A 25,915-nucleotide genomic window follows, 5' to 3' on the forward strand; every position below is an offset into this window, starting at 1 on the left:
TTTTCCTATGTTTCAAAACGCGTTTTCATAAGATAATTGTCGAAAAACGTAATCGTCATACGCGAATTTCGGTAAAAGCGAAGATAAAATCGTGAAATCTTTAATAATTCTTCTTCCACAGTTTGAAATATCTCACCAATCGATTCAGAAAATTGCATTTCATTTGATCAAACAACTATATTACATTGGAATCAAAGTTTTTAACATTGTTTCATATCGTATATACGATTTTTCGCTCATATACGCGTATCGTGGAAAACGAAAAGTTGGAATCTCGTTCAATTTAATTGATCTTATATTCTATCGATGCAGAATAAAGAATATAACGAAGAATATAACGTTTTTACTATTTTTAAATACTCGTTTTCATATGATAATTTCGAAAAACTTATTAGACATACGCGAATTTCGGTAAATGCGAAGATAAAATCATGAAATCTTTAATAATACTTGTGCCACGGTTTGAAAGAGTTACGGATCGATTCAGAAAATTGCATTTCATGAGATCAAACATCTATTTTATATTGGAATCAAATTATTTAACATTGCTTTATAACGTATATACGATTTTTCGCTCATATACGCGTATCGTCGAAAAACGAAAAGTTGAAATCTTGTTCAATTACATTGATTTTTTATTCTATCGATGCAGAATGAAGAATATAACAAGAATATAACGTTTTTACTATTTTTAAATACGCGTTTTCATATGATAATTTTCTAAAAACGTAATCGACATACGCAAATTTCGGTATATGCGAAGATAAAATCGTGAAATCTTTAATAATACTTGTGCCTCAGTTTGAAAAGAGTTACGAATCGATTCAGAACATTGCATTTCATGAGATCAAACATCTATTTTATATTGGAATCAAAGTTTTTAACTTTGTATCATATCGTATATACGATTTTTCGCTCATATACGAGTATTGTCGAAAAAGGAAAAGTTGAAATCTCGTTCAATTTCATTGATTTTATATTCAATCGACGCAGAATAAAGAATATAACAAGAATTTTCCGTTTTTACGATGTTCAAATACGCGTTTTCATATGGTAATTGTCGAAATGCATAATCGACGTACGCGAAAATAAAATCGTGAAACATTTAATTATGCTGGTGTCACAGTTTGAGAAAAGTCACCAATCGAATCAGAACATTGCAATTCATAAGATGAAACATCTATTTTATATTGGAATCAAAGTATTTAACATTCATTCATATCGTATATACGATTTGTCCCTCCTATACCCGTATGGTCGAAAAACGGAAAGTAAACATTTCGTTCAATTTCATTGATTTTATATTCAATCGACTCAGATTAAAGAATATAACAAGAATATAACGTGTTTACTATGTTTAAATAGGCTTTGATATGATAATTGTCGAAAAAGTAATCAACATTCGCGAATTTCGGTACTTGCGAAGTTAAATTCGTAAAATCTTTAATAAAAGTTGTTCCACAGTTTGAAAAATGTTACCAATCGATTCAGAAAATTGCATTTCATAAGATCAACATCTATTTTATATTGGAATCAAAGTATTTAACATTGTTTCTCATATACGCGTATCGTCGAAAAACGAAAAGGTGAAACCTCGTTCAATTTCATTGTTTTTATATTATATCGACTCCGATTCAAGAATAAAAGAAGAATATAACGTTGTTACTATGTTTAAATACGCTTTTTCATATGATAATTGTCAAAAAACCTAATCGACTTATGCGATTTTCGGTATATGAGAAGATAAAGTAATGTAATCTTAATAATCCTTTTGCCACATTTTTAAAATTGTTTCCAATAAATACAGAACTTTGCATTTCCTCAGATCAAACATCTATTTTATATAGGAATCAAAGTATTTAACATTGCTTCATAACGTATATACGATTTTTCGATCATATACGCGAATCGTCGAAAAACGAAAAGTTGAAATCTCATTCAATTTCATTGATTTTATATTCAATCGATGCAGAATAAAGAATATAACAAGAATATAACGTTGTTACTATGTTTAAATACGCTTTTTCATATGATAATTGTCGATAAACCTAATCAACTTACGCGAATTTCGGTATATGAGAAGATAAAATAATGTAATCTTAATAATCCTTTTGCCACAGTTTGAAAAATGTTACCAATCGATTCAGAACATTGCATTTCATAAGATCAAACATCTATTTTATATTGGAATCAAAGTATTTAACATTTTTTCTCATATACGCGTATCGTCGAAAAACGAAAAGTTGAAATCTCGTTCAATTTCATTGTTTTTATATTATATCGACTCCGAATCAAGAATAAAAGAAGAATATAACTTTTTAATATGCTTAAATACGCGTTTTCATATGATAATTTCCGAAAAGCGTAAACGACATACGCGAATTTCGGTATTTGCGATGATAAAATCGTGTAATCTTTAACAATACTTGTACCACATTTTGAGAAATGTTACCAATCGATTCAGAACATTGCATTTCATAAGATCAATCATCTCTTACATATTGGAATCAAAGTTTTTAACATTGTTTCATATCGTATATACGATTTTTCGATCATATACGCGAAGCGTCGTAAAACGAAAAGTTGAAATCTCGTCCAATTTCATTTATTTTATATTCTATCGATCCTGAATAAACAATATAACAAGAATATAACGATATACTATGTTATATAAGCGTTTTCGTATGATAATTGTCGAAAAACTTAATCGACATACGCGAATTTCGGTATATGCGAAGATATAATCGTGAAATCTTAATAATCCTTGTGCCACAGTTCGAAAAATGTTTCCAATCGATGCAGAACATTGCATTCCCTAAGATCAAACATCTATTTTATATTGGAATCAAAGTTTCTATAATTGCTTCATATCGTATATGCGATTTTCGCTCATAAACGCGTGTTGTCGAAAAACAAATAGTTGAATTCTCGTTCAATTTCATTGATATTATATTCCATCGATGCAGAATAAGGAATATAACAAGAATAAATCGTTTTTTCTATGTTTAAATACGCGTTTTCATTTGATAATTGTCGAAAAACTTAATCGACATACGTGAATTTTAGTATATATGATGATAAAATCGTGAAATCTTTAATAATACTTGTGCCACAGTTTGAATAATGTTACCAATCGATTCAGAAAATTGCATTTCATAAGATCAAACATCTATTTTATATTGGGATCAAAGTTTTTAACATTGTTTCATAACGTATATAATATTTTTCGCTCACATACGCGCATCGTCGAAAAACGAAATTTGACATCTCGTTCGATTTCATTGATTTTATATTCTATCGATGCAGAATAAAGAATATAACAAGAATATCACGTTTTTGCTATGTTTAAATCCGCGTTATTATACGATAATTGTCGAAAATTGTAATCAACATACGCAAATTTTGGGATAAGCGAAGATAAAATCGTGAAATCCTTAATAATGCTTTTGCCACAGTTTGAAAAATGTTACCAATCGATTCAGAACATTGTATTTCATAAGATCAAACATCTATTTTATATTTGAATCAAAGCTTTTAAAATTGTTTCATTACGTATATACGATTTTTCGCTCATATACGCGCTTCGTCTAAAAACGAAAAGTTGAAATCTCGTTCAATTACTTTGATTTTATCTTCTATCGATCCACAATAAAGAATATAACAAGAATATAACGTTTTTACTATTTTTAAATACGCGTTATCATATGACAATTGTCGAAAAACGTAATCGACATTCGCGAATTTCGGTTAATGCGAAGATAAAATCGTGTATTTTTAATAATACTTGCGCCACAGTTTGAAAAATGTTACCAATCGATTCAGATCATTCCATTTCATAAGATCAAACCTCTATTTTATATTGGAATCAAGTCTTTAACTTTGTTTGATATCATATATACGATTTTTCTCTCTCTTACGCGTTTCGTCGTTTAACAAAAAGTTGAGATCTCGATCAATTTCATTGATTTTATATTCTATTGATGCAAAATAGAGAATATAACAAGAATATAACTTTTTTACTATGATTAAATACGCGTTTTCATATGATAATTTTCTAAAAACGTAATCGACATACGCGAATTTCGGTATATGCGAAGATAAAATCGTGAAACCTTTAATAATACTTGTGCCTCAGTTTGAAAAGAGTTACGAATCGATTCAGAACATTGCATTTCATGAGATCAAACATCTATTTTATATTGGAATCAAAGTTTTTAACTTTGTATCATATCGTATATACGATTTTTCGCTCATATACGAGTATTGTCGAAAAACGAAAAGTTGAAATCTCGTTCAATTTCATTGATTTTATATTCAATCGACGCAGAATAAAGAATATAACAAGAATTTATCGTTTTTACTATGTTCAAATACGCGTTTTCTTATGGTAATTGTCGAAATGCATAATCGACGTACGCGAAAATAAAATCGTGAAACATTTAATTATGCTGGTGTCACAGTTTGAGAAAAGTCACCAATCGAATCAGAACATTGCAATTCATAAGATGAAACATCTATTTTATATTGGAATCAAAGTATTTAACATTCATTCATATCGTATATACGATTTGTCCCTCCTATACCCGTATGGTCGAAAAACGGAAAGTAAACATCTCGTTCAATTTCATTGATTTTATATTCAATCGACTCAGATTAAAGAATATAACAAGAATATAACGTGTTTACTATGTTTAAATAGGCGTTTTGATATGATAATTGTCGAAAAACGTAATCAACATTCGCGAATTTCGGTACTTGCGAAGTTAAATTCGTAAAATCATTAATAAAAGTTGTTCCACAGTTTGAAAAATGTTACCATTCGATTCAGCTCATTGAATTTCATATGATCAAACATCTATTTTATATTGGAATCAGAGATTTTAACTTTCATTCATATCATATATACGATTTTTCGCTCATTTACGCGTATCGTCGACAAACAAATAGTTGAGATCTCGTTCAATTTCATTGATTTTATATCCTATCTACTCAGAATAAGGAATAAAACAAGAATGTAACGTTTTTCCTATTTTTTATTACGCGTTTTCATATGATATTTGTCGAAAAACGTAATCGACATACACGAATTTCTGTGTATGCGAAGATGAATTCGTCAAATCCTTTATAATACTTGTGCCTCAGTTTGAAAAATGTTACCAATCGATTCCGAACTTTGCATTTCATAAGTCCTAACATCTATTTTATATTGGAATCAAAGTTTTTAATATTGTTTCATATCGTATATACGATTTTTCGCTCATATACGCGTATCGTGGAAAACGAAAAGTTGGAATCTCGTTCAATTTAATTGATCTTATATTCTATCGATGCAGAATAAAGAATATATTCAGAATATAACGTTTTTACTATGATTAAATACGCGTGTTCATATGATAATTGTCGAAAAACGTAATCGACATACGCGATTTTCGGTATATGCGTAGATAAAATCGTGAAATCTTTAATAATACTTGTGCCACAGTTTGAAAAATGTTACCAATCGATACAGAACATTGCATTTCCTCAGATCAAACATGTATTTTATATTGGAATCAAAGTTTTTAACATTGTTTCATATCGTATATAATATTATTCGCTCATGTTCGCGTATCGGCGAAAAACGAAAAGTTGAATTCTCGTTCAATTTCATTGATTTTATATACTATCGATGCAGAATAAAGAATATATTAAGAATATAACGTTGTTACTATGATTAAATACGATTTTTCATATGATAATTATCGAAAAACGTAATCAACATACACGAATTTCTGTATATGAGAAGATAAAATAGTGTAATCTTAATAATCCTTGTGCCACATTTTGAAAATTGTTTCCAATCGATACAGAACATTGCATTTCCTCAGATCAAACATCTATTTTATATTGGAATCAAAGTTTTTAACATTGTTTCATATCGTATATAATATTATTCGTTCATATACGCGTGTCGTCGAAAAACGAAAAGTTGAAATCTCGTTCAATTTCATTGATTTTATATTCTATCGATGCAGAATAAAGAATATAACAAGAATATAACGTTGTTACTATGTTTAAATACGCTTTTTCATATGATAATTGTCGATAAACCTAATCAACTTACGCGAATTTCGGTATATGAGAAGATAAAATAATGTAATCTTAATAATCCTTTTGCCACAGTTTGAAAAATGTTTCCAATCGATACAGAACATTGCATTTCCTAAGATCAAGCATGTATTTTATATTGGAATCAAAGTATTTATCATTGCTTCATAACGTATATACGATTTTTCGCTCATATACGCGTATCGTCGAAAAACGAAAAGTTGTAATCTCGATCAATTACATTGATTTTATATTCTATCGATGCAGAATAAAGAATATAACAAGGATATAACGTTGTTAATATGTTTAAATACGCTTTTTCATATGATAATTGTCCAAAAACCTAATCGACATACGCGAATTTCGGTATATGCGAAGATAAAATCGTGAAATCTTAATAATCCTTGTGCCACAGTTTGAAAAATGTTTCCAATCGATACAGAACATTGCATTTCCTAAGATCAAACATGTATTTTATATTGGAATCAAAGTTTCTAACATTGCTTCATATCGTATATACGATTTTTCGCTCATATACGCGTGTCGTCGAAAAACGAAAAGTTGAAATCTCGTTCAATTCAATTGATTTTGTCTTCTATCGATGCAGAATAAAGAATATAACAAGAATATAACGTTTTTACTATGATTAAATATGCGTGTTCATATAATAATTGTCGAAAAAAGTAATCGACATAAGCGAATTTGGTATATACGAAGATAAAATCGTTTAATCTTTAATAATACATGTGCCAAATTTTGAAAAATGTTACAAATCGATTCAGAGAATTGCATTTCATAAGATCAAACATCTACTTTATATTTGAATCAAAGTTTTTAACATTGTTTCATATCGTATATACGATTTTTCGTTCATATACGCGTATCGTCGTAAAACGAAAAGTTGAAATCTCGTTCAATTTCATTGATTTTATATTCTATCGATGCAGAATAAAGAATATAACATGATTATAACGCTTTTACTATGTTTAAATACGCGTTTTCATATGATAATTGTAGATAAACTTAATCGAAATACGCGAATTTCGGTATATGCGAAGATAAAATCGTGAAATCTTAATAATCCTTGTGCCACAGTTTGAAAAATGTTTCCAATCGATACAGAACATTGCATTTCCTAAGATCAAACATGTATTTTATATTGGAATTAAAGCTTCTAACATTGCTTCATATCGTATATACGATTTTTCGCTCATATACGCGTTTCGTCGAAATACGAAAAGTTGAAATCTCGTTCAATTACATTGATTTTATCTTCTGTCGATGCAGAATAAAGAATATAACAATAATATAACGTTTTCACTATGGGTTAATATGCGTTTTCATATGATAATTATCGAAAAACCTAATCGAAATTCGCGAATATCGGTATATGCGAAGATGAAGTCGTGAAATCTTTAATAATACTTCTGCCACAGTTTGAAAAATATTACCAATCGATTCAGAACATTGCATTTCATAAGATCAAACATCTATTTTATATTGGAATCAAAGTATTTAACATTGCATCATAACGTATATACGATTTTTCGCTCATATACGCGTATCGTCGAAAAACGAAAAATTAAAATCTCGTTCAATTTTATTGATTTTACATTCTATCGATGCAGAATAAAGAATATATTAAGAATATAACGTTGTTACTATGATGAAATACGCATTTTCATATGATAATTGTCGAAAAACGTAATGAACATACGCGAATTTCGGTATATGAGAAGATAAAATAGTGTAATCTTAATAATCCTTGTGCCACATTTTGAAAATTCTTTCCAATCGATACAAATCATTGCATTTCCTCAGATCAAACATCTATTTTATATTGGAATCAAAGTTTTTAACATTGTTTCATATCGTATATAATATTATTCGCTCATGTTCGCGTATCGTCGAAAAACGAAAAGTTGAATTCTCGTTCAATTTCATTGATTTTATATACTATCGATGCAGAATAAAGAATATAACAAAAATATAAGGTTATTACTATGTTTAAATACGCGTTTTCATATGATAATTGTAGAAAAACTTAATCGACACACTGCGAATTTCGGTGTATGCGAAGATAAAATCGTGAAATCTTAATAATCCTTGTGCCACAGTTTGAAAATTGTTTCCAATCGATACAGAACATTTCATTTCCTAAGATCGAACATCTATTTTATATTGGATTCAAAGTTTCTAACATTGCTACACATCGTATATGTGATTTTTCGCTCATATACGCGTGTCGTCGAAAAACGAAAAGTTGAAATCTCGTTCAATTTCATTGATTTTATATTCCATCGATGCAGAATAACGAATATAACAAGAATAAAACGTTTTTCCTATGTTTAAATACGCGTTTTCATAAGATAATTGTCGAAAAACGTAATCGTCATACGCGATTTTCGGTAAATGCGAAGATATACTCGTGAAATCTTTAATATTTCTTCTTCCACAGTTTGAAATATCTCACCAATCGATTCAGAAAATTGCAATTCATATGATCAAACAACTATATTACATTGGAATCAAAGTTTTTAACATTGTTTCATATCGTATATACGATTTTTCGCTCATATACGCGTATCGTGGAAAACGAAAAGTTGGAATCTCGTTCAATTTAATTTATCTTATATTCTATCGATGCAGAATAAAGAATATAACGAAGAATATAACGTTTTTACTATTTTTAAATACTCGATTTCATATGATAATTTCGAAAAACTTATTAGACATACGCGAATTTCGGTAAATGCGAAGATAAAATCATGAAATCTTTAATAATACTTGTGCCACAGTTTGAAAAATGTTACCAATCGATTCAGATCATTCCATTTCATAAGATCAAACCTCTATTTTATATTGGAATCAAGTCTTTAACTTTGTTTGATATCATTTATACGATTTTTCTCTCTCTTACGCGTTTCGTCGTTTAACAAAAAGTTGAGATCTCGATCAATTTCATTGATTTTATATTCCATTGATGAAAAATAGAGAATATAACAAGAATATAACTTTTTTACTATGATTAAATACGCGTTTTCATATGATAATTTTCGAAAAACGTAATCGACATACGAGAATTTCGGTATATGCGAAGATAAAATCGTGAAATCTTTAATAATACTTGTGCCTCAGTTTGAAATGAGTTACGAATCGATTCAGAACATTGCATTTCATGAGATCAAACATCTATTTTATATTGGAATCAAAGTTTTTAACTTTGTATCATATGGTATATACGATTTTGCGCTCATATACGCGTATCGTCAAAACCGAATGTGGAAATCTCCTTCAATTTCATTGATTTTATATTCTATCGATGCAGAATAAAGAATATAACAAGAATATAACGTTTTTACTATGGGTTAATAAGCGTTTTCATATGATAATTATCGAAACACCTAATCGAAATTCGCGAATATCGGTATATGCGAAGATAAAGTCGTGAAATCTTTAATAATACTTCTGCCACAGATTGAAAAATATTAACAATCGATTCAGAACATTGCATTTCATAAGATCAAACATCTATTTTATATTGGAATCAAAGTTTTTAACATTGCTTCATATCGTATACACGATTTTTCGCACATATGCGCGTATCTTTGAAAAACGAAAAGTTGAAATCTCGTTCAATTTTATTGATTTCATATTCTATCAATGCAGAATAAAGAATATCTTAAGAATATAACGTTTTTACTATGATTAAATACGCGTGTTCATATGATAATTGTCGAAAAACGTAATCGACATACGCGAATTTCGGTATATGCGAAGATAAAATCGTGATATCTTTAATAATACTTGTGCCACAGTTTGAAAAATGTTACCAATCGATACAGAACATTGCATTTCCTCAGATCAAACATCTATTTTATATTGGAATCAAAGTTTTTAACATTGTTTCATATCGTATATAATATTATTCGCTCATGTTCGCGTATCGTCAAAGACGAAAAGTTGAATTCTCGTTCAATTTCATTGATTTTATATACTATCGATGCAGAATAAAGAATATAACAAAAATATAAGGTTTTTACTATGTTTAAATACGCGTTTTCATATGATATTTGTAGAAAAACTTAATCGACATACGCGAATTTCGGTATATGCGAAGATAAAATCGTGAAATCTTAATAATCCTTGTGCCACAGTTTGAAAATTGTTTCCAATCGATACAGAACATTTCATTTCCTAAGATCAATAATCTATTTTATATTGGAATCAAAGTTTCTAACATTGCTTCACATCGTATATACGATTTTTCGCTCATATACGCGTATCGTCGAAAAACGAAAAGTTAAAATCGCGTTCAATTTCATTGATTTTATATTCTATCGATGCAGAATAAAGAATATATCAAGAATATAACGTTGTTAAAATGTTTAAATACGCTTTTTCAAATGATAATTGTCGATAAACCTAATCGACATACGCGAAATTCGGTATATGAGAACATAAAATCGTGAAATCTTAATAATCCTTGTGCCACAGTTTGAAAAATGTTTCCAATCGATACAGAACAATGCATTTCCTAAGATCAAACATGTATTTTATATTGGAATCAAAGTTTCAAATATTGCTTCATATCGTATATACGATTTTTCGCTCATATACGCGTGTCGTCGAAAAACGAAAAGTTGAAATCTCGTTCAATTTCATTGATTTTATATTCTATCGATGCAGAATAAAGAATATAACAAGAATATACGTTGTTACTATGTTTAAATACGCTTTTTCATATGATAATTGTCGATAAACCTAATCGACTTACGCGAATTTCGGTATATGAGAAGATAAAATAATGTAATCTTAATAATCCTTTTGCCACAGTTTGAAAAATGTTTCCAATCGATACAGAACATTGCATTTCCTAAGATCAAACATGAATTTTATATTGGAATCAAAGTATTTAACATTGCTTCATAACGTATATACGATTTTTCGCTCATATACGCGTATCGTTGAAAAACGAAAAGTTGTAATCTCGTTCAATTACATTGATTTTATATTCTATCGAAGCAGAATAAAGAATATAACAAGAATATGACGTTGTTAATATGTTTAAATACGCTTTTTCATATGATAATTGTTCAAAAACCTAATCGACATACGCGAATTTCGGTATATGAGAACATAAAATCGTGAAGTCTTAATAATCCTTGTGCCACAGTTTGAAAAATGTTTCCAATCGATACAGAACATTGCATTTCCTCAGATCAAACATCTATTTTATATTGGAATCAAAGTTTTTAACATTGTTTCATATCGTATATAATATTATTCGCTCATGTTCGCGTATCGGCGAAAAACGAAAAGTTGAATTCTCGTTCAATTTCATTGATTTTATATACTATCGATGCAGAATAAAGAATATAACAAAAATATAAGGTTTTTTCTATGTTTAAATACGCGTTTTCATATGATATTTGTAGAAAAACTTAAACGACATACGCGAATTTCGGTATATGCGAAGATAAAATCGTGAAATCTTAATAATCCTTGTGCCACAGTTTGAAAATTGTTTCCAATCGATACAGAACATTTCATTTCCTAAGATCAAACATCTATTTTATATTGGAATCAAAGTTTCTAACATTGCTTCATATCGTATATGCGATTTTTCGATCATAAACGCGTGTTGTCGAATAACGAATAGTTGAAATCTCGTTCAATTTCATTGTTATTATATTCCATCGATGCAGAATAAGGAATATAACAAGAATAAAACGTTTTTCCTATGTTTCAAAACGCGTTTTCATAAGATAATTGTCGAAAAACGTAATCGTCATTCGCGAATTTCGGTAAATGCGAAGATAAAATCGTGAAATCTTTAATATTTCTTCTTCCACAGTTTGAAATATCTCACCAATCGATTCAGAAAATTGCATTTCATTTGATCAAACAACTATATTACATTGGAATCAAAGTTTTTAACATTGTTTCATATCGTATATACGATTTTTCGCTCATATACGCGTAACGTGGAAAACGAAAAGTTGGAATCTCGTTCAAATTAATTGATCTTATATTCTATCGATGCAGAATAAAGAATATAACGAAGAATATAACGTTTTTACTATTTTTAAATACTCGTTTTCATATGATAATTTCGAAAAACTTATTAGACATACGCGAATTTCGGTAAATGCGAAGATAAAATCATGAAATCTTTAATAATACTTGTGCCACGGTTTGAAAGAGTTACGGATCCATTCAGAAAATTGCATTTCATGAGATCAATCATCTATTTTATATTGGAATCAAATTATTTAACATTGCTTTATAACGTATATACGATTTTTCGCTCATATACGCGTATCGTCGAAAAACGAAAAGTTGAAATCTTGTTCAATTACATTGATTTTTTATTCTATCGATGCAGAATGAAGAATATAACAAGAATATAACGTTTTTACTATTTTTAAATACGCGTTTTCATATGATAATTTTCTAAAAACGTAATCGACATACGCAAATTTCGGTATATGCGAAGATAAAATCGTGAAATCTTTAATAATACTTGTGCCTCAGTTTGAAAAGAGTTACGAATCGATTCAGAACATTGCATTTCATGAGATCAAACATCTATTTTATATTGGAATCAAAGTTTTTAACTTTGTATCATATCGTATATACGATTTTTCGCTCATATACGAGTATTGTCGAAAAAGGAAAAGTTGAAATCTCGTTGAATTACATTGATTTTACCTTCTATCGATGCAGAATGTAGAATGTAACAAGAATATAACGTTGTTACTATGTTTAAATACGCGTGTTCATAAGATAATTGTCGAAAAACGTAATCGACATACGCGAGTTTCGGTATATGAGAAGATAAAATAGTGTAATCTTAATAATCCTTGTGCCACATTTTGTAAATTGTTTCCAATCGATACAGATCATTGCATTTCCTCAGATCAAACATCTATTTTATATTGGAATCAAAGTTTCTAACATTGCTTCATATCGTATATGCGATTTTTCGATCATAAACGCGTGTTGTCGAATAACGAATAGTTGAAATCTCGTTCAATTTCATTGTTATTATATTCCATCGATGCAGAATAAGGAATATAACAAGAATAAAACGTTTTTCCTATGTTTCAAAACGCGTTTTCATAAGATAATTGTCGAAAAACGTAATCGTCATTCGCGAATTTCGGTAAATGCGAAGATAAAATCGTGAAATCTTTAATATTTCTTCTTCCACAGTTTGAAATATCTCACCAATCGATTCAGAAAATTGCATTTCATTTGATCAAACAACTATATTACATTGGAATCAAAGTTTTTAACATTGTTTCATATCGTATATACGATTTTTCGCTCATATACGCGTATCGTGGAAAACGAAAAGTTGGAATCTCGTTCAATTTAATTTATCTTATATTCTATCGATGCAGAATAAAGAATATAACGAAGAATATAACGTTTTTACTATTTTTAAATACTCGTTTTCATATGATAATTTCGAAAAACTTATTAGACATACGCGAATTTCGGTAAATGCGAAGATAAAATCATGAAATCTTTAATAATACTTGTGCCACGGTTTGAAAGAGTTACGGATCCATTCAGAAAATTGCATTTCATGAGATCAATCATCTATTTTATATTGGAATCAAATTATTTAACATTGCTTTATAACGTATATACGATTTTTCGCTCATATACGCGTATCGTCGAAAAACGAAAAGTTGAAATCTTGTTCAATTACATTGATTTTTTATTCTATCGATGCAGAATGAAGAATATAACAAGAATATAACGTTTTTACTATTTTTAAATACGCGTTTTCATATGATAATTTTCTAAAAACGTAATCGACATACGCAAATTTCGGTATATGCGAAGATAAAATCGTGAAATCATTAATAATACTTGTGCCTCAGTTTGATAAGAGTTACGAATCGATTCAGAACATTGCATTTCATGAGATCAAACATCTATTTTATATTGGAATCAAAGTTTTTAACTTTGTATCATATCGTATATACGATTTTTCGCTCATATACGAGTATTGTCGAAAAAGGAAAAGTTGAAATCTCGTTCAATTACATTGATTTTACATTCTATCGATGCAGAATAAAGAATATAACAAGAATATAACATTTTTACTATGATTAAATATGCGTGTTCATATAATAATTGTCGAAAAACGTAATCGACATACGCGAATTTTGAATATGCGAAGATTAAATCGTTTAATCTTTTATAATACTTGTGCCAAATTTTGATAAATGTTACAAATCGATTCAGAAAATTGCATTTCATAAGATCAAACATCTATTTTATATTGGAATCAAAGTTTTTAACATTGTTTCATATCGTATATACGATTTTTCGTTCATATACGCGTATCGTCGTAAAACGAAAAGTTGAAATCACGTTCAATTTCATTGATTTTATATTCTATCGATGCAGAATGTAGAATATAACAAGAATATAACGTTGTTACTATGTTTAAATACGCGTGTTCATAAGATAATTGTCGAAAAACGTAATCGACATACGCGAGTTTCGGTATATGAGAAGATAAAATAGTGTAATCTTAATAATCCTTGTGCCACATTTTGTAAATTGTTTCCAATCGATACAGATCATTGCATTTCCTCAGATCAAACATCTATTTTATATTGGAATCAAAGTTTTTAACATTGTTTCATATCGTATATAATATTATTCGCTCATGTTCGCGTATCGCCGTAAAACGAAAAGTTGAAATCTCGTCCAATTTCATTTATTTTATATTTTATCGATCCTGAATAAACAATATAACAAGAATATAACGATATACTATGTTTAAATAAGCGTTTTCGTATGATAATTGTCGAAAAACTTAATCGACATACGCGAATTTCGGTATATGCGAAGATAAAATCGTGAAATCTTAATAATCATTGTGCCACAGTTTGAAAAATGTTTCCAATCGATGCAGAACATTGCATTTCCTAAGATCAAACATCTATTTTATATTGGAATCAAAGTTTCTAACATTGCTTCATATCGTATATGCGATTTTTCGATCATAAACGCGTGTTGTCGAATAACGAATAGTTGAAATCTCGTTCAATTTCATTGATATTATATTCCATCGATGCAGAATAAGGAATATAACAAGAATAAATCGTTTTTTCTATGTTTAAATACGCGTTTTCATATGATAATTGTCGAAAAACTTAATCGACATACGCGAATTTTAGTATATATGAAGATAAAATCGTGAAATCTTTAATAATTCTTGTGCCACAATTTGAAAAATGTTACCAATCCATTCAGAACATTGCCATTCATAAGATCAAACATCTATTTTATGTAGGAATCAAAGTTTTTAACATAGTTTAACATTGTTTAACATAGTTATATTCTTAAATCTTTAATAAAACTTGTGCCACAGTTTGTAAAATATTACCAATCGATTCGGAACATTGCATTTCATAAGATCAAACATCTATTTTATATTGGAATCAAAGTATTTAACATTGTTTCTCATATACGCGTATCGTCGAAAAACGAAAAGTTGAAATTTCGTTCAATTTCATTGTTTTTATATTATATCGACTCCGATTCAAGAATAAAAGAAGAATATAGCGTCTTTAATATGCTTAAATACGCGTTTTCATATGATAATTTTCGAAAAGCGTAAACAACATACGCGAATTTCGGTATATGCGAAGATAAAATCGTGAAATCTTAATAATCCTTGTGCCACAGTTTTAAAAATTTTACCAATCGATTCAGAACAATGCTTTTCATAAGATCAAACATCTATTTTATATTGGAATCAAAGTATTTAACATTGCATCATAACGTATATAAGATTTTTCGCTCATATACGCGTATCGTCGAAAAACGAAAAGTTTAGTTCTCGTTCAATTTCATTGATTTTATATACTATCGATGCAGAATAAAGAATATAACAAAAATATAAGGTTTTTACTATGTTTAAATACGCGTTTTCATATGATAATTGTCGAAAAACTTAATCGACATACGCGAATTTCGGTATATGCGAAGATAAAATCGTGAAATCTTAATAATCCTTGTGCCGCAGTTTGAAAATTGTTTCCAATCGATACAGAACATTTCATTTCCTAAGATCAAACATCTATTTTATATTGGAATCAAAGTTTCTAACATTGCTTCACATCGTATATGTGATTTTTCGCTCATATACGCGTGATGTCGAAAAACGAATAGTTGAAATCTCGTTCAATTTCATTGATATTATATTCCATCGATGCAGAATAAGGAATATAACAAGAATAAAACGTTTTTCCTATGTTTCAAAACGCGTTTTCATAAGATAATTGTCGAAAAACGTAATCGTCATACGCGAATTTCGGTAAAAGCGAAGATAAAATCGTGAAATCTTTAATAATTCTTCTTCCACAGTTTGAAATATCTCACCAATCGATTCAGAAAATTGCAATTCATATGATCAAACAACTATATTACATTGGAATCAAAGTTTTTAACATTGTTTCATATCGTATATACGATTTTTCGCTCATATACGCGTATCGTGGAAAACGAAAAGTTGGAATCTCGTTCAATTTAATTTATTTTATATTCTATCGATGCAGAATAAAGAATATAACGAAGAATATAACGTTTTTACTATTTTTAAATACTCGTTTTCATATGATAATTTCGAAAAACTTATTAGACATACGCGAATTTCGGTAAATGCGAAGATAAAATCATGAAATCTTTAATAATACTTGTGCCACAGTTTGAAAAATGTTACCAATCGATTCAGATCATTCCATTTCATAAGATCAAACCTCTATTTTATATTGGAATCAAGTCTTTAACTTTGTTTGATATCATATATACGATTTTTCTCTCTCTTACGCGTTTCGTCGTTTAACAAAAAGTTGAGATCTCGATCAATTTCATTGATTTTATATTCCATTGATGAAAAATAGAGAATATAACAAGAATATAACTTTTTTACTATGATTAAATACGCGTTTTCATATGATAATTTTCGAAAAACGTAATCGACATACGAGAATTTCGGTATATGCGAAGATAAAATCGTGAAATCTTTAATAATACTTGTGCCTCAGTTTGAAATGAGTTACGAATCGATTCAGAACATTGCATTTCATGAGATCAAACATCTATTTTATATTGGAATCAAAGTTTTTAACTTTGTATCATATGGTATATACGATTTTGCGCTCATATACGCGTATCGTCAAAACCGAATGTGGAAATCTCCTTCAATTTCATTGATTTTATATTCTATCGATGCAGAATAAAGAATATAACAAGAAAATAACGTTTTTACTATGGGTTAATAAGCGTTTTCATATGATAATTATCGAAACACCTAATCGAAATTCGCGAATATCGGTATATGCGAAGATAAAGTCGTGAAATCTTTAATAATACTTCTGCCACAGTTTGAAAAATATTAACAATCGATTCAGAACATTGCATTTCATAAGATCAAACATCTATTTTATATTGGAATCAAAGTTTTTAACATTGCTTCATATCGTATACACGATTTTTCGCACATATGCGCGTATCTTTGAAAAACGAAAAGTTGAAATCTCGTTCAATTTTATTGATTTCATATTCTATCAATGCAGAATAAAGAATATCTTAAGAATATAACGTTTTTACTATGATTAAATACGCGTGTTCATATGATAATTGTCGAAAAACGTAATCGACATACGCGAATTTCGGTAAATGCGAAGATAAAATCGTGATATCTTTAATAATACTTGTGCCTCAGTTTGAAAAGAGTTACGAATCGATTCAGAACATTGCATTTCATGAGATCAAACATCTATTTTATATTGGAATCAAAGTTTTTAACTTTGTATCATATCGTATATACGATTTTTCGCTCATATACGAGTATTGTCGAAAAAGGAAAAGTTGAAATCTCGTTGAATTACATTGATTTTACCTTCTATCGATGCAGAATGTAGAATGTAACAAGAATATAACGTTGTTACTATGTTTAAATACGCGTGTTCATAAGATAATTGTCGAAAAACGTAATCGACATACGCGAGTTTCGGTATATGAGAAGATAAAATAGTGTAATCTTAATAATCCTTGTGCCACATTTTGTAAATTGTTTCCAATCGATACAGATCATTGCATTTCCTCAGATCAAACATCTATTTTATATTGGAATCAAAGTTTCTAACATTGCTTCATATCGTATATGCGATTTTTCGATCATAAACGCGTGTTGTCGAATAACGAATAGTTGAAATCTCGTTCAATTTCATTGTTATTATATTCCATCGATGCAGAATAAGGAATATAACAAGAATAAAACGTTTTTCCTATGTTTCAAAACGCGTTTTCATAAGATAATTGTCGAAAAACGTAATCGTCATTCGCGAATTTCGGTAAATGCGAAGATAAAATCGTGAAATCTTTAATATTTCTTCTTCCACAGTTTGAAATATCTCACCAATCGATTCAGAAAATTGCATTTCATTTGATCAAACAACTATATTACATTGGAATCAAAGTTTTTAACATTGTTTCATATCGTATATACGATTTTTCGCTCATATACGCGTATCGTGGAAAACGAAAAGTTGGAATCTCGTTCAATTTAATTGATCTTATATTCTATCGATGCAGAATAAAGAATATAACGAAGAATATAACGTTTTTATTATTTTTAAATACTCGTTTTCATATGATAATTTCGAAAAACTTATTAGACATACGCGAATTTCGGTAAATGCGAAGATAAAATCATGAAATCTTTAATAATACTTGTGCCACGGTTTGAAAGAGTTACGGATCCATTCAGAAAATTGCATTTCATGAGATCAATCATCTATTTTATATTGGAATCAAATTATTTAACATTGCTTTATAACGTATATACGATTTTTCGCTCATATACGCGTATCGTCGAAAAACGAAAAGTTGAAATCTTGTTCAATTACATTGATTTTTTATTCTATCGATGCAGAATGAAGAATATAACAAGAATATAACGTTTTTACTATTTTTAAATACGCGTTTTCATATGATAATTTTCTAAAAACGTAATCGACATACGCAAATTTCGGTATATGCGAAGATAAAATCGTGAAATCTTTAATAATACTTGTGCCTCAGTTTGAAAAGAGTTACGAATCGATTCAGAACATTGCATTTCATGAGATCAAACATCTATTTTATATTGGAATCAAAGTTTTTAACTTTGTATCATATCGTATATACGATTTTTCGCTCATATACGAGTATTGTCGAAAAAGGAAAAGTTGAAATCTCGTTCAATTACATTGATTTTATATTCTATCGATGCAGAATAAAGAATATAACAAGAATATAACATTTTTACTATGATTAAATATGCGTGTTCATATAATAATTGTCGAAAAACGTAATCGACATACGCGAATTTTGAATATGCGAAGATTAAATCGTTTAATCTTTTATAATACTTGTGCCAAATTTTGATAAATGTTACAAATCGATTCAGATCATTGCATTTCATAAGATCAAACATCTATTTTATATTGGAATCTATGTTTTTAACATTGTTTCATATCGTATATACGATTTTTCGTTCATATACGCGTATCGTCGTAAAACGAAAAGTTGAAATCACGTTCAATTTCATTGATTTTATATTCTATCGATGCAGAATGTAGAATATAACAAGAATATAACGTTGTTACTATGTTTAAATACGCGTGTTCATAAGATAATTGTCGAAAAACGTAATCGACATACGCGAGTTTCGGTATATGAGAAGATAAAATAGTGTAATCTTAATAATCCTTGTGCCACATTTTGTAAATTGTTTCCAATCGATACAGATCATTGCATTTCCTCAGATCAAACATATATTTTATATTGGAATCAAAGTTTTTAACATTGTTTCATATCGTATATAATATTATTCGCTCATGTTCGCGTATCGCCGTAAAACGAAAAGTTGAAATCTCGTCCAATTTCATTTATTTTATATTTTATCGATCCTGAATAAACAATATAACAAGAATATAACGATATACTATGTTTAAATAAGCGTTTTCGTATGATAATTGTCGAAAAACTTAATCGACATACGCGAATTTCGGTATATGCGAAGATAAAATCGTGAAATCTTAATAATCATTGTGCCACAGTTTGAAAAATGTTTCCAATCGATGCAGAACATTGCATTTCCTAAGATCAAACATCTATTTTATATTGGAATCAAAGTTTCTAACATTGCTTCATATCGTATATGCGATTTTTCGATCATAAACGCGTGTTGTCGAATAACGAATAGTTGAAATCTCGTTCAATTTCATTGATATTATATTCCATCGATGCAGAATAAGGAATATAACAAGAATAAATCGTTTTTTCTATGTTTAAATACGCGTTTTCATATGATAATTGTCGAAAAACTTAATCGACATACGCGAATTTTAGTATATATGAAGATAAAATCGTGAAATCTTTAATAATTCTTGTGCCACAATTTGAAAAATGTTACCAATCCATTCAGAACATTGCCATTCATAAGATCAAACATCTATTTTATGTAGGAATCAAAGTTTTTAACATAGTTTAACATTGTTTAACATAGTTATATTCTTAAATCTTTAATAAAACTTGTGCCACAGTTTGTAAAATATTACCAATCGATTCAGAACATTGCATTTCATAAGATCAAACATCTATTTTATATTGGAATCAAAGTATTTAACATTGTTTCTCATATACGCGTATCGTCGAAAAACGAAAAGTTGAAATTTCGTTCAATTTCATTGTTTTTATATTATATCGACTCCGATTCAAGAATAAAAGAAGAATATAGCGTCTTTAATATGCTTAAATACGCGTTTTCATATGATAATTTTCGAAAAGCGTAAACAACATACGCGAATTTCGGTATATGCGAAGATAAAATCGTGAAATCTTAATAATCCTTGTGCCACAGTTTTAAAAATTTTACCAATCGATTCAGAACAATGCTTTTCATAAGATCAAACATCTATTTTATATTGGAATCAAAGTATTTAACATTGCATCATAACGTATATAAGATTTTTCGCTCATATACGCGTATCGTCGAAAAACGAAAAGTTTAGTTCTCGTTCAATTTCATTGATTTTATATACTATCGATGCAGAATAAAGAATATAACAAAAATATAAGGTTTTTTCTATGTTTAAATACGCGTTTTCATATGATATTTGTAGAAAAACTTAAACGACATACGCGAATTTCGGTATATGCGAAGATAAAATCGTGAAATCTTAATAATCCTTGTGCCGCAGTTTGAAAATTGTTTCCAATCGATACAGAACATTTCATTTCCTAAGATCAAACATCTATTTTATATTGGAATCAAAGTTTCTAACATTGCTTCACATCGTATATGTGATTTTTCGCTCATATACGCGTGATGTCGAAAAACGAATAGTTGAAATCTCGTTCAATTTCATTGATATTATATTCCATCGATGCAGAATAAGGAATATAACAAGAATAAAACGTTTTTCCTATGTTTCAAAACGCGTTTTCATAAGATAATTGTCGAAAAACGTAATCGTCATACGCGAATTTCGGTAAAAGCGAAGATAAAATCGTGAAATCTTTAATAATTCTTCTTCCACAGTTTGAAATATCTCACCAATCGATTCAGAAAATTGCAATTCATATGATCAAACAACTATATTACATTGGAATCAAAGTTTTTAACATTGTTTCATATCGTATATACGATTTTTCGCTCATATACGCGTATCGTGGAAAACGAAAAGTTGGAATCTCGTTCAATTTAATTTATCTTATATTCTATCGATGCAGAATAAAGAATATAACGAAGAATATAACGTTTTTACTATTTTTAAATACTCGTTTTCATATGATAATTTCGAAAAACTTATTAGACATACGCGAATTTCGGTAAATGCGAAGATAAAATCATGAAATCTTTAATAATACTTGTGCCACAGTTTGAAAAATGTCACCAATCGATTCAGAACATTGCATTTCATAAGATCAAACCTCTATTTTATATTGGAATCAAGTCTTTAACTTTGTTTGATATCATATATACGATTTTTCTCTCTCTTACGCGTTTCGTCGTTTAACAAAAAGTTGAGATCTCGATCAATTTCATTGATTTTATATTCCATTGATGAAAAATAGAGAATATAACAAGAATATAACTTTTTTACTATGATTAAATACGCGTTTTCATATGATAATTTTCGAAAAACGTAATCGACATACGAGAATTTCGGTATATGCGAAGATAAAATCGTGAAATCTTTAATAATACTTGTGCCTCAGTTTGAAATGAGTTACGAATCGATTCAGAACATTGCATTTCATGAGATCAAACATCTATTTTATATTGGAATCAAAGTTTTTAACTTTGTATCATATGGTATATACGATTTTGCGCTCATATACGCGTATCGTCAAAACCGAATGTGGAAATCTCCTTCAATTTCATTGATTTTATATTCTATCGATGCAGAATAAAGAATATAACAAGAAAATAACGTTTTTACTATGGGTTAATAAGCGTTTTCATATGATAATTATCGAAACACCTAATCGAAATTCGCGAATATCGGTATATGCGAAGATAAAGTCGTGAAATCTTTAATAATACTTCTGCCACAGTTTGAAAAATATTAACAATCGATTCAGAACATTGCATTTCATAAGATCAAACATCTATTTTATATTGGAATCAAAGTTTTTAACATTGCTTCATATCGTATACACGATTTTTCGCACATATGCGCGTATCTTTGAAAAACGAAAAGTTGAAATCTCGTTCAATTTTATTGATTTCATATTCTATCAATGCAGAATAAAGAATATCTTAAGAATATAACGTTTTTACTATGATTAAATACGCGTGTTCATATGATAATTGTCGAAAAACGTAATCGACATACGCGAATTTCGGTAAATGCGAAGATAAAATCGTGATATCTTTAATAATACTTGTGCCTCAGTTTGAAAAGAGTTACGAATCGATTCAGAACATTGCATTTCATGAGATCAAACATCTATTTTATATTGGAATCAAAGTTTTTAACTTTGTATCATATCGTATATACGATTTTTCGCTCATATACGAGTATTGTCGAAAAAGGAAAAGTTGAAATCTCGTTGAATTACATTGATTTTACCTTCTATCGATGCAGAATGTAGAATGTAACAAGAATATAACGTTGTTACTATGTTTAAATACGCGTGTTCATAAGATAATTGTCGAAAAACGTAATCGACATACGCGAGTTTCGGTATATGAGAAGATAAAATAGTGTAATCTTAATAATCCTTGTGCCACATTTTGTAAATTGTTTCCAAACGATACAGATCATTGCATTTCCTCAGATCAAACATCTATTTTATATTGGAATCAAAGTTTCTAACATTGCTTCATATCGTATATGCGATTTTTCGATCATAAACGCGTGTTGTCGAATAACGAATAGTTGAAATCTCGTTCAATTTCATTGTTATTATATTCCATCGATGCAGAATAAGGAATATAACAAGAATAAAACGTTTTTCCTATGTTTCAAAACGCGTTTTCATAAGATAATTGTCGAAAAACGTAATCGTCATTCGCGAATTTCGGTAAATGCGAAGATAAAATCGTGAAATCTTTAATATTTCTTCTTCCACAGTTTGAAATATCTCACCAATCGATTCAGAAAATTGCATTTCATTTGATCAAACAACTATATTACATTGGAATCAAAGTTTTTAACATTGTTTCATATCGTATATACGATTTTTCGCTCATATACGCGTATCGTGGAAAACGAAAAGTTGGAATCTCGTTCAATTTAATTGATCTTATATTCTATCGATGCAGAATAAAGAATATAACGAAGAATATAACGTTTTTACTATTTTTAAATACTCGTTTTCATATGATAATTTCGAAAAACTTATTAGACATACGCGAATTTCGGTAAATGCGAAGATAAAATCATGAAATCTTTAATAATACTTGTGCCACGGTTTGAAAGAGTTACGGATCCATTCAGAAAATTGCATTTCATGAGATCAATCATCTATTTTATATTGGAATCAAATTATTTAACATTGCTTTATAACGTATATACGATTTTTCGCTCATATACGCGTATCGTCGAAAAACGAAAAGTTGAAATCTTGTTCAATTACATTGATTTTTTATTCTATCGATGCAGAATGAAGAATATAACAAGAATATAACGTTTTTACTATTTTTAAATACGCGTTTTCATATGATAATTTTCTAAAAACGTAATCGACATACGCAAATTTCGGTATATGCGAAGATAAAATCGTGAAATCTTTAATAATACATGTGCCTCAGTTTGAAAAGAGTTACGAATCGATTCAGAACATTGCATTTCATGAGATCAAACATCTATTTTATATTGGAATCAAAGTTTTTAACTTTGTATCATATCGTATATACGATTTTTCGCTCATATACGAGTATTGTCGAAAAAGGAAAAGTTGAAATCTCGTTCAATTACATTGATTTTACATTCTATCGATGCAGAATAAAGAATATAACAAGAATATAACATTTTTACTATGATTAAATATGCGTGTTCATATAATAATTGTCGAAAAACGTAATCGACATACGCGAATTTTGAATATGCGAAGATTAAATCGTTTAATCTTTTATAATACTTGTGCCAAATTTTGATAAATGTTACAAATCGATTCAGAAAATTGCATTTCATAAGATCAAACATCTATTTTATATTGGAATCTATGTTTTTAACATTGTTTCATATCGTATATACGATTTTTCGTTCATATACGCGTATCGTCGTAAAACGAAAAGTTGAAATCACGTTCAATTTCATTGATTTTATATTCTATCGATGCTGAATGTAGAATATAACAAGAATATAACGTTGTTACTATGTTTAAATACGCGTGTTCATAAGATAATTGTCGAAAAACGTAATCGACATACGCGAGTTTCGGTATATGAGAAGATAAAATAGTGTAATCTTAATAATCCTTGTGCCACATTTTGTAAATTGTTTCCAATCGATACAGATCATTGCATTTCCTCAGATCAAACATATATTTTATATTGGAATCAAAGTTTTTAACATTGTTTCATATCGTATATAATATTATTCGCTCATGTTCGCGTATCGCCGTAAAACGAAAAGTTGAAATCTCGTCCAATTTCATTTATTTTATATTTTATCGATCCTGAATAAACAATATAACAAGAATATAACGATATACTATGTTTAAATAAGCGTTTTCGTATGATAATTGTCGAAAAACTTAATCGACATACGCGAATTTCGGTATATGCGAAGATAAAATCGTGAAATCTTAATAATCATTGTGCCACAGTTTGAAAAATGTTTCCAATCGATGCAGAACATTGCATTTCCTAAGATCAAACATCTATTTTATATTGGAATCAAAGTTTCTAACATTGCTTCATATCGTATATGCGATTTTTCGATCATAAACGCGTGTTGTCGAATAACGAATAGTTGAAATCTCGTTCAATTTCATTGATATTATATTCCATCGATGCAGAATAAGGAATATAACAAGAATAAATCGTTTTTTCTATGTTTAAATACGCGTTTTCATATGATAATTGTCGAAAAACTTAATCGACATACGCGAATTTTAGTATATATGAAGATAAAATCGTGAAATCTTTAATAATTCTTGTGCCACAATTTGAAAAATGTTACCAATCCATTCAGAACATTGCCATTCATAAGATCAAACATCTATTTTATGTAGGAATCAAAGTTTTTAACATAGTTTAACATTGTTTAACATAGTTATATTCTTAAAT

Source organism: Vespa crabro, chromosome 13 (assembly GCF_910589235.1).
Source record: "Vespa crabro chromosome 13, iyVesCrab1.2, whole genome shotgun sequence".
NCBI lineage: Eukaryota > Metazoa > Arthropoda > Insecta > Hymenoptera > Vespidae > Vespa > Vespa crabro.